General features: G+C 44.7%; 1 long non-coding RNA gene across 1 annotated transcript in view; it reads left to right on the forward strand.

Annotated features, from left to right (window-relative positions):
• Window positions 1-9,194, forward strand: part of LOC101677776 — a 30,382-nt gene extending 21,188 nt beyond the window's left edge. The window contains exons 3-4 of the long non-coding RNA XR_001180293.2: window positions 8,373-8,505; window positions 9,007-9,194. This is a non-coding gene — a long non-coding RNA (uncharacterized LOC101677776). The remainder of the gene's footprint in view (window positions 1-8,372; window positions 8,506-9,006) is intronic.
• Window positions 9,195-9,932: the final 738 nt, after the last annotated feature.

Genomic DNA, 9,932 nt, shown 5'->3' on the forward strand with positions numbered 1-9,932 from the left:
TTTAATGGGCAGGGGAGAGGGTAGGGGCCCTCAGGTGGGTGGCTGAGTTCTCGGGTTTACTGCGGCCATTGTGGGGCTCTGGGCTATTTTCTGCAAGGCTGCATGAATACAAAGCCTTTAGAAACTTAATTAAAGAAATAAGAAATAAGACTTTTATAGGAAAGGGTGGGGTGGGGTGGAGAAAGATCCGATTTCTTGGTCTGCACGGCGCCCTGGGAAATCCTCCATTTATGAGTTGGTGGGGAAGCCCTTCTCCGGGGACACTCTGCGTTCCTGGCATTTGTGCTGCGGAGTTCTTTGGAACACAGGGGGTCCGGCTCTGGGCTCTGGCCACTGAACTTGAAATCTAGGCAAGTCAGATATAATTAAGACATCAAAGGGCCCAGTAGGTCAATAGTGTGTGACCAAGAGAGTGTACCGTTTTACTCGGCCAGGTTACAGAGATACTAAGAATATAGCTTTGACAGAGATGATATGTCAGTGATTGATGGGAACCAGACTCAATGAATTGCCTTCTCTGATCCACTTCTGTGGCAGTAGCTGACTTTCTAGGCACCTCAGTGAAGTATTTAACATTTCTTGAGTTTCCTACCCTCTGGTTTCCCAACTTAGACCATATAGTACATCTTTAGAAAAGTGTTTCAGTACTCTCTTAAGAAAGTATAAGCATTATTACAGGGATTGTTTCTGGTGATAGTGACCACGTGTTGATATAGGACTAAAGAACCTTCATTCTAAGAAAAAAAAATCCATCTTAGACCACTCCATTGACCCACTAGCCTTGAGTCATTCATCTCTGGTCTGTCCCTTTGCCCTCTCCCCATGGCTGGAACTGGCAAGGTCCTGTTTCCCCTCTCTGTAAGGAAAGAGGAACAGTCTGAGAGTAAAATTCAACAGTTCTGAGGTTAGCGTCTCAGAGAATGGACTTTTGAAATTTTAGAAAATTATGCTATATGCAAGACATTTTTTGAGGAACTAAACATTATTATATATGTTATATATATTTATTCTTGGGTGGGACTTCATATGCTTTATTATTTTTAAAGATTTTTATTTATTTATTTGAAAGAGGGAGCGTGAGCAAGAGCACAAGTATGGAGAATGGCAGAGGGAAAGGGCGGGCTTGGTCCCAGGACCCTGGGATCAGGACCTGAGTGAAAGGCAGACGCTTAACCAAATGAGCCACCCAGGCGCCCCAGGAATTTATATGCCTTAACACATCATTTCACAAATTTCGGAAACACCTGTGTTTTCGTATATTCAGCTTAAATACAAATGGGCCAGAAGTGGAAGAGGAGAAGGCAGTGTCAGGAAGAAACAGACTTTTCCTCTATCCTCTTAAATTTTGTGCTTGGGGCCTGCAAATTAAATTGACATAAAACAGATCAGCAAGAGAACAAAAGATTTAATTACCTATTTAGCCATGGGAGTTCACAGAGAAATGTGACTCCAGGCAGTTGTTAGATTTGGGGGTTTATATACCTTCATAATAGGGGACAGGGCAGGGCAAAGAGGGCACTTTTGGGAGAAGAAATGACTTTTGAAAGATAAATGGGACCTTCGATAGATGGGAGATAACAATAGTTTTTCCACCCAATACTGCTCCTTCCATGGGCCAAGTGGGCTCCTGTCTCTGGACATCAGTTCTCCCCCTGGAATGACTCCTCCCCAGGGCTTCTCTAGCACCAAGCTGTGGAAACCCAGTCCTGTCTTTCTGCTTTCTTCTTAGCTCCTCTCACACCTAATATGTTTGCCTGTTTGCGTGCATGGGAATGAAAACTCCATGGAAAGAAGGGCTTTGTTTTGCTCATTTCTCTAGCCCCACTGGACACAGAGTCCTACACTCCATAAAGGCGAGCAGGGCAGACTCAGTCGCTGTTCCTCAGGGCTTACTAATGGAGGGAGAGCTAGATAAGGAAAAGATATTGAATCTGTGACACAGTAAGTGCCAGGAGAGGGGGGAGCTGTGGTCCCAAAGGCAGGGGTGGGTGTGGGAGGGGGAAGCCCTGCAGAGCCAGTAGCTCCGTGGGATTGCTGTGGGCGCTTTCCACCTGTCCGTCTGTTCATTGTACGAGGTCTCTAGAATTAAGCTGAGCGGAAGCATGGGTATGTAGCCCCTTATGAAAGACCAAGTAGTATGAACGGCTTGTCTGCTTTGATTTAATTCCATATAGATTCAAGTATCATCATTTTTTCAGTTTTTAAAAAATTTCTTCTTTGTATGCCGTTTTCGTTGAACTCCTTGTGTGGTTTATAGAAATGATGATGGTGATGTTATCAGTTGGGTGGTATGGTGAACTCACGGTGGGTTTCTCTTTCTGGAGAGTACCCTTTCTCCTTCAGTGAACTTCTCCATTATTCCATGGGGTACGGAGCTAATACATGATTCTCAAGTCAGTCTCCACTGAGATTCTGTCACTTGCCAGTGACCCACTCGTACAGGGACTATATGATGTTGACAGTGGGTTCACAAATTAATTGAATTAAGATCATTTTTTCCTAACATTTCTCTCTGTTTGCCTCAACGTTTGGTATGGCATTGCACACAGAGCAGGTGCTCACAAAAATTGATGACTTTGATACATGTTTTTTTTTTCTTTCTTTTTGATGACTTGGTACTCTTAACACACAAACACACACCAAGAGAATGGAGACGTGTATTTTGACAACAGTTACAATCTTGGATAAGTATTAATTCAGAGCGTTTTAATTCCTAGTTTAGTATTGCTCTAAAAATCCAGTGGTGGTGGCATATGTATCCCCAGAAGAATTGTTTCTCATTTTGTGTTGGCTCGGGCTGTCCTTCAGTTGCCTGCAAATAATTTTCTTACCAAAAAGACAAGATGTGACCTCAAAAATGAATTCCCAGTGTGAAGGATACGGTAGAGGTTGAGGGGTGTAACATTAACACCACAACACGAGACAATGCAAAGCTCTCAGGTAATCCTTTCCCTGTGTATTCGCAATTAACGTCATGTAGGAATTATCGTTCCCATTTTACCCAAAGAGGAAACAGAGGTTCAGAGAGACTGTGTGATTTAAATGAAAATCAGAGCCAGAGCCTGGAGAATAGCCTGGAATTCCTGCTGAGCTCCCTTGGGAGTTTTCCCTATTGCTGGGGGAAGATCATTAACCTCTCAGGGCCTTCTCTGCAGATTTGGGATTGTTTTGCTATCTCACAGGGAGGCCGCCTGGCTGAAGGAGATTTATAATTGTTTTCAAGCTTTCCAGGCTCAAAGCGCCTGTGCAGAAAAGTCGGGGGCCCTGACTCTTTCCAAGTCCCCGGGGCACGAACAGCTTTCCAAACCCGAATCCAAACCACATTACTTCTAGTTTGGAGCCCTTTGGGTCCAGAGTCTCCTCTGTAGAAAGCTGGCGAGTGGTTCTTGGGCGATAAAATGACTGCTTAGCCCATGCAAGCCCCTTGACCTTGCCCTCCACATCACGGAGAAAGTGGCTCCTGGCCCGAAGCCTGGCAGCAAACAGACCTGCAAGCTGTAGGGATCCCTCTTCTAAAACGGATGGCTTTTGACCGCCCTGGAGCTGGGCCTGAAGTCTGTGGTGATGTGGTGGTTAGGTGGTGGCCGTGAGAAGGCACTGGGGCAGGGCCCGCTGGTGGCACCGTGTGAGGCCATCTGGCTTAGACTCATGTTAGGATTGAGCCTACCAAGGACATTCACTCTGTCTGGTTACTTGCCACAGCCGCCATTGGAAGAGAGAACCTGCTCCAGTGGTCCCTTGGAAGAGCTGAAGGGGAAAGATGGAGGGAAAGGATGGGGAGGCAAAAGGGGAAGGGCGTGGCCCGAGCATCCTCGAATCAGCTTCCTGGTTATTTTTAGCATCTAGGTGCCCTGGGTATACCGTGTTGTCTTTCCTTCTTTCTGTCATTCTTGTGTTTTTGCTCTTTTCCCCTCATTGCATAAAAATGTCTGATCTTGGGGGTGCCTGGTTGGTTAAGTGTCTGATTCTTAATTTTGGTGCAGTTGGTTAAGTGTCCAACTCTTGATTTTGGCTCATGTCATGATCTCAGGGTCCTGGGATCAAGCCCCGACTGGACTTGGGGCTCTGAGCTCAGGGGGAGTCTGCTTGAGATTCTCCTGCTTTCTGCCCCTCCCCCACTCAGGTGCACACATGCACGCAGGCCCTCCCTCTCTGAGATAAATAAAATCTTAAAAAAAAAGGCGGGGGGGACTATCTGATTTTTTAAATACAGGCTTCTTCTAAAACTGCCCATTGTAGGGAAGGAGAAATCACTTCTTCTCTACCCTTCTGAGTTTTTGTCTGAGATCTCTGTAATAAAAGACAGATTAACAAGGAAAAAAACCAAACCACCAGGGGTTTATGAACATGTACATCTCACGTGTGGAGAGGGGCCCACCAGAAAAAATGAGTAACTACCTTAGGTGGCTTAGAATCAGGCTTTAATACCATCTTAATAGGGAAGAGGAAGGGGAGATGTAGTAGGTCTCTTAGGGGAGAATGAATGATTTTCAGGGAAGATGAGTGGGCCCATGGAATAGATGGGAGGTAGAGTAGTCTTCTCGTATCTGTGGGGATGTTTCAAGACCTCCCGGATGGAATGTTAAAAAGAAAACCACAAGTCCAAGGTGGAGCTACTTGTCCTCAGAAACAGCAAACCAGGGGCGCCTGGGTGGCTCAATGGGTTGAGCCGCTGCCTTCAGCTCAGGTCATGATCTCAGGGTCCTGGGATCGAGTCCCGCGTCGGGCTCTCTGCACAGCAGGGAGCCTGCTTCCCTCTCTCTCTCTCTCTGCCTGCCTCTCCATCTACTTGTGATCTCTCTCTGTCAAATAAATAAATAAAATCTTAAAAAAAAAAAAAAAAAGAAACAGCAAACCAGCCCTTTCTAGCTGCAGTGTCACCCTCTCCAGGAGTGGGATTTTAAGCCAGTCAGTCTGGAATTTTCTGATCAGCACCAATGACGTAATCTATCACGGGGGTCCTCTTTATCCTTGCCTTCTCTGCCCTCTCCCCCTAGTCCTGCAAGATGAGCTCATCTGTATGATAAGCCCCATTGCCCTTCTCCTAAGGGAAGGTAACTTTGCCAGAAATAATCTTTTCCTTTGCTAGTAACTTCTTGCTCCACCCTCCTTCCTATTAACACCTTCCATTTGGTACAAGTCCTTGGAGTTCCCCCTCCACTTGTTGGCTGGGATGCTGCCGGATTCATGGCTGGCTTAATAACGCCGATTAGATCTTCAAATTTACACAGGTAAAAAAAAAAATTTTTTTTTTTTTAGGTAAAAATTTTTAAATTTTTTTTAATATGTTTTTTCCTATACACACATACCTATGATAAATTTAATTTACAAATGAGACACAGTAAGAGATTAATGATAACAAAATATAAAATTACTGTGACTCTTGATCTTAGGGTTTTGAGTTCAAGCCTGTTGGGGGTAGAGACTACTTAAAATAAACATATAAAATAAAAAACCCACAAATACTAAAATAGAGCAGTTCTAGCAATATACTGTAATCAAAGTTATGGGAATGCGTCTGTCAATATACTTATTGGACTGTACTCCCCCTTCTTGTAAGGGGCCCATGTGATAAGATGAGTGAGGTCTATGACATGTTAGGCTACTAGTGACTGTCACCTACTTGTGGACCTATGGGTGATGGGGGGATTATCAAAACTACAAATAAGGTGGGACAACTCTATGGTAGAAAGTGATGAACTCTTTTGTCTGGGTGTGGTGTCTACTTCTAGTCTCTTCTTTGAGAGGGGTCAGTTTTCCCTGATGGATGAAACTTAGGGGTGGCATGTCTTGAGCTCCTATGGTCATATTTCGGGGACACATGTTCTGCTACTGGTCACCATTAAGAACTTGATAGGTGGAGGAGTGTGTGTGAGTCAATGAACTTGTTGGAACCAGTTGTCTTATGGAGAAAAGCTCTGAAATCCTCTGAGCAGAGGGTGAATGTATGCTGTCTCTCGGAAAGGACAGACTTGACCTCAAAATACAGGCAACACGTTTGCATCCATTTTGAAGTTTATTTATTACTTTAGAGAGAGCACGCCTGAGTGGGGGAGGGGCAGAGGGGGAGAGAGAATCTCAAGCAGACTCTGTGCTGAGCGTGGAGCCTGATGCAGGGCTCTGTCTCACGATGCTGAGATCATGACCTGAGCCGAAGTCAGGAGTCCAGCACTTAACCAACAGAGTCATGCCGTCCCCTGCATCAGTTCTAGAAAATGATAATTTCTTCTCAAAGATGTAAACAGTAATTAGAAAAAAAAAAGCCAACATTAGGCAGTATTTCACAACGCAGAGAGAAGATTCTCAGAGGGAGCCTGCTGAGGTACTGTGTTTGTTATTCCCACGCGGCACTGCTTCTGAGGAAGAACGGAATTTGCTCTGAAGAGAGAGTCCCATCTGCGACCTCACTTAAAGTCCTGGTTTTACTTTGGCCCCGGTTAGAAGGGACAGAGCTGACACTTGTAACAGCTGCTCCCGGCGAGAACGCAAATACTGGGCCTCAGGTAGCTGATGTTAGGACACAAGTCCAGCTTGACTTGCAATACAAGGCAAATGCCCTGATAAATTAGTTGTTCATCAGATAATTCATCAGGTTTTCTTTTTCCCACCTTACAACCTTGAAGGTCCTCGTAGCAGTGAATCCATAAATGCCATGTGCTCCTCTAACAAGGTTCTGCCAGCAGCACATGCCCCGGGTGCTGGGACAGTCCTTGGATACTCCTTGCCTCTTCTTGATTGTTGCAAGTACTTCCTTTTCTGAAGTCAGTGAGCCTGTTTTTCTTCCACACTAGTGGGGGCTGAAATCTGTTGTCCGAGGCCCTGAATAAAGCCCCGTGATGGGCAAACGTCGCTTTCTCTCCCTTAACTTTGAAGTAGCCCCAATGCTCATGGGTGGGTCCACCTGTGAAAAGCCAACACGATCTGGTCCTCGACTGATACTGAAATGAACCAGGTTGACCTAATCTCCTCTCAAGTAACCGAGAATTTTCGAACTGACCTGTGGACAGTCAGCCAGGGTTACTGTAAAGATCCGTTCCGTCTGTCCTGCTGGGGGAATGCAGTCCCGAGCATTCCAAATGGATTTAATGAGAATAAGGGGACATGCAAGCATGGCTGTCACGGAGCTCTTGAACGTCCAGCCCTCTACAACCCCAAAGAAGACCGGATTCTAAACACAAATGGAGTCGCTATGGGAAGTGCCGAATTTGTGGCAAAGTAGGTGTCAGTCACCGTTAATGGGCCATGACCAATGGGACCTTTCTGCCTCTTTCATCTTCACCCTGAAGGTTTTTTCCCTAATGAAAATGTGCTAGGAGGAATGGAGTTGGGATAATGATTTCCTTTCTTTCCCTTATGTTGGCTTCGGCAGGCAACTTCTCCTTTAATAAAAAGTACGATGGGCAAGTGTGAGAGCGTGGAGCTTGAAGTCTGAGACAAAACCCTATCGGAGAATGCCAGACGTCCACAGGGGGAAATTGAAAACCGATTCCCTTCCCCACCCGGGGAAGGCACCAGCAACCCCTCTGCCTGCCGCACTCGCTCTTCCACGCCCAGACCCTTGAAGCCGAAGATTTTCAAAGAAGTAGGGTGTGTCGCAGCAGCTGTGGCAGCAAACAAAAGCAAACAGATTAAATTAATTTAGGCTTCAAAATCAGTCCCATTCTCTAATTCATAAAATACTTCAAACACAGTGAGAAATGTCATCTCCCAGATGATTGGGACTAATCCACTTTCTCTCTTTTTCCTCTTGCATCTGAATGCAAACTATCAAGACATACCTCACCAGTCAAAATAAACTCCTCACTCCAAATGCTTCCGTCAGCTTTTAATAAGAGTCTTTGCTCCGTACGTACACAAAACACACTCCGTTCCTAACGGGCCTAAGGGGCTGTGTGCAAAAAAAAAAAAAAAAAGAGGAACAATGTACTCATTAGAGTCTGTTAAGTTGCCAGCACTCAGCAATTAAAAGGTATGGCCCGTGGAAAAGCTGCAAAACAGCAGTTAGTCCCATTGTCTTCTCATTAACGAGAGTGTTATTTTAGCTCTCCAGGTACCAAGCCCAAGAAACAAAACATGCTTGGCTCCTAAGGCACTCCAGGAAAAATAAGAAGTTGCTGACAGCTAGGACTTGCGGAAAGCACCGTTTATACTATAAATAAATTTGCACATCCTTGTGGTTGCAATAAATACACTTCCACGCCCAACTCTGTTGGACTAGATGCAGACGCCATTTAAGGGGATGTCAAAGTCCTTCCCCAGCAAAAGGCTCTTGTCTTCCTTAGGATGTCAGAACGGGTGCTGCTGAGGAATGAATGAATGCCTCCCCTTGGGACACAGAAATTTGGATTTTTTTTTTTTTTTTTTCCCTGCAGCAAGCTCTGTTGTTGACGCTGTGGACGCAGGGCGGGAAGGGACTGTGGAGACATGTGTGCACTCGGCCTGAGCTCCTCGCTGCTTGGTGATCACTTAAAAAATGACGACCGGATTCTTTCCCAATTGCCAAGTGTGAGTACTTTGTGGCAATGGGGAATGCAGCTCTTTGATTCCTGCATTCCTCCTGGTTTCCCTGTGTGGGTGGAAAAACAGCCAAGAATGTCAGTGATTCAAATTCTCTTATGTTCTAAAGAAACAAGATGAGGCAATATGTCTTTCCGATGCTGTCAATGTACAGTTTTACGTTTGATGCTGATGTGCCTTTCTATCACGACATAGATACCTTCATAGTTTTTCTTAGGATTTCGTCAGAAAAATGTAAAGCATTGATTCCCTTTTTAGGTAAGTAGAGGAAAGTTCCCTTTTTAAAAGACTAGGCACATGGAATTTTAAAAAGAAATGATAAAGACAGTATTTACTGTAAGATTAAGAGTAACACTGCAGTCACTTAAGGCTTGGACAGTTCTCCCAAAGAGACGTCCCTAAAGTTACTTTCTCAATAAATTGCAGTAAATTTCTCAAGGGCCTGATGTTTAATTTACCCTGACCCATACATTTTCTTCCTCAATGCAGTCTTTTGCATGGACAGCATCCAGTGTGAGAGACCTCGGATAAGAACATCATTGTGCAACTTCAGTAAGATGCTGGTTTACACTTTAATGACCAATGTGCATTTTCAGGATTTTGCTGGATAAAACCATACCGTGCTTTGTTCATTAAAACTTGATTTGGGAAAACATGTAAATCTTCTACAAAATAAACACACACTCTTGAATTGCTTGCTTCTGATGAAAGGCGCCCCAGAAATACCCTGCGTGGAGCGGAAAATAAAACCACTTTCAGCTAGAGGGAACTGAACATCAAATACCTTGAAAATCAGATGTTTTGCGCTTTATTAAGTGAGACTCAAGAGCGTTACTAAGTTCTAGCCTGACTGATTTTTCACTTTTTTGGAAGAGAAATAAGTCTGGGCATTAAGCTCATAGCAGTCATTATAATCTACATGTGGATTTAATTATGCAAAAACATTAAGGTTTTTATTTTTCATAATTGTCATAGTCATGATCCAATTTCCATGTCAAGCCTGGTGCTGAGTGGGAAGGATCACAGCGGCTTCCAGCTCTTCCAGCCTTTCTTTGCCTCCGTGGCATGCCTTCCTCCTCTTTCCCAGGGAATTCTTCCCTCCGCTTCTAGTGGGACCCACTGAAAGCTGATTGGAGGAGCGCAGTAAAGCTCTTAAGGAGAGGAACAACTTTCCTGAGGTCTAGGAGAGGGGACTCCTTAAGATCCCGGACAGAGATCTAGGATAGGGAAATGTGATAATTCCTTTTGCTCTGCCTGTTAACTGTGTGCATTAGGGTAGAATATCCCTGCAAATACTGGGGACGGTGGTTTCAATATCCTGCAGACAAGACAGTCGTGTGTGTGTGTGTGTGTGTGTGTGTCTGGTGTGTTGAGAACTACAGTGAATTGGATGGCCTTTAATGTCAGATTGTTTC

The sequence above is a fragment of the Mustela putorius genome, unplaced genomic scaffold (assembly GCF_011764305.1).
Source record: "Mustela putorius furo isolate JIRA1106 unplaced genomic scaffold, ASM1176430v1.1 tig00000827_pilon_pilon_pilon, whole genome shotgun sequence".
Classification (NCBI taxonomy): Eukaryota; Metazoa; Chordata; class Mammalia; order Carnivora; family Mustelidae; genus Mustela; species Mustela putorius.